At 54.0% G+C, this 1,743-nt stretch overlaps 1 non-coding gene across 1 annotated transcript in view; it reads right to left on the bottom strand.

The window, feature by feature from the left end:
* LOC126129184 (small subunit ribosomal RNA) overlaps nucleotides 1-1,398 on the bottom strand; it is a 1,909-nt gene extending 511 nt beyond the window's left edge. Inside the window, exon 1 of the ribosomal RNA XR_007527156.1 lies at nucleotides 1-1,398. This exon is cut by the window's left edge and continues 511 nt beyond it. This is a non-coding gene — a ribosomal RNA (small subunit ribosomal RNA).
* Nucleotides 1,399-1,743: the final 345 nt, after the last annotated feature.

Raw genomic sequence — 1,743 nt, 5'->3', positions numbered from 1 at the left:
TCGCTCCACCAACTAAGAACGGCCATGCACCACCACCCACCGAATCAAGAAAGAGCTATCAATCTGTCAATCCTTCCGGTGTCCGGGCCTGGTGAGGTTTCCCGTGTTGAGTCAAATTAAGCCGCAGGCTCCACTCCTGGTGGTGCCCTTCCGTCAATTCCTTTAAGTTTCAGCTTTGCAACCATACTTCCCCCGGAACCCAAAAGCTTTGGTTTCCCGGAGGCTGCCCGCCGAGTCATCGGAGGAACTGCGGCGGATCGCTGGCTGGCATCGTTTATGGTTAGAACTAGGGCGGTATCTGATCGCCTTCGAACCTCTAACTTTCGTTCTTGATTAATGAAAACATACTTGGCAAATGCTTTCGCTTCTGTTCGTCTTGCGACGATCCAAGAATTTCACCTCTAACGTCGCAATACGAATGCCCCCGCCTGTCTCTATTAATCATTACCTCGGGTTCCGAAAACCAACAAAATAGAACCGAGGTCCTATTCCATTATTCCATGCACACAGTATTCAGGCGGGCTTGCCTGCTTTAAGCACTCTAATTTGTTCAAAGTAAACGTGCCGGCCCACCCAGACACTCAATAAAGAGCACCTTGGTAGGATTTCAACGGGGTCCGCCTCGGGACGCACGAACACGCACGAGGCGGTCGCACGCCTTCGGCTCGCCCCACCGGCAGGACGTCCCACGATACATGCCAGTTAAACACCGACGGGCGGTGAACCAACAGCGTGGGACACAAATCCAACTACGAGCTTTTTAACCGCAACAACTTTAATATACGCTATTGGAGCTGGAATTACCGCGGCTGCTGGCACCAGACTTGCCCTCCAATAGATACTCGTTAAAGGATTTAAAGTGTACTCATTCCGATTACGGGGCCTCGGATGAGTCCCGTATCGTTATTTTTCGTCACTACCTCCCCGTGCCGGGAGTGGGTAATTTGCGCGCCTGCTGCCTTCCTTGGATGTGGTAGCCGTTTCTCAGGCTCCCTCTCCGGAATCGAACCCTGATTCCCCGTTACCCGTTACAACCATGGTAGGCGCAGAACCTACCATCGACAGTTGATAAGGCAGACATTTGAAAGATGCGTCGCCGGTACGAGGACCGTGCGATCAGCCCAAAGTTATTCAGAGTCACCAAGGCAAACGGACCGGACGAGCCGACCGATTGGTTTTGATCTAATAAAAGCGTCCCTTCCATCTCTGGTCGGGACTCTGTTTGCATGTATTAGCTCTAGAATTACCACAGTTATCCAAGTAACGTGGGTACGATCTAAGGAACCATAACTGATTTAATGAGCCATTCGCGGTTTCACCTTAATGCGGCTTGTACTGAGACATGCATGGCTTAATCTTTGAGACAAGCATATGACTACTGGCAGGATCAACCAGGGAGCTGCGTCAACTAGAGCTGAGCAGCCGGCCGCCCGGGAGTGTGTCCCAGGGGCCCGCGCGAACACGCAAGCGTCCGCTCAATTATTCTGCAAACAGGAGGAGGCTGAGCTCCCCTGCACAATACACCTCGAAACCCTCTCAGGTCCCGGCGGCGCGCAGCGCCGTCCTAAGTACTTGGTCGGGTTCGAGAGAGGCGCAATCGCCCGGAGTTAGGCGAGTAGACGCTTTAGGTGCGACCACCCGTGCTCCCAACTGAGCTTGCCGCTGCCGACAGAGGCCCGGGAGCGTGCTGTCGTGGCATTGCCGGCGGGAGACAACACGCGCCACCTACGGTGACCGGCAGCT

This window comes from Schistocerca cancellata, unplaced genomic scaffold, assembly GCF_023864275.1.
Source record: "Schistocerca cancellata isolate TAMUIC-IGC-003103 unplaced genomic scaffold, iqSchCanc2.1 HiC_scaffold_524, whole genome shotgun sequence".
NCBI classification, from domain to species: Eukaryota; Metazoa; Arthropoda; class Insecta; order Orthoptera; family Acrididae; genus Schistocerca; species Schistocerca cancellata.
This window is presented reverse-complemented; position numbering and strand designations above follow the sequence as displayed.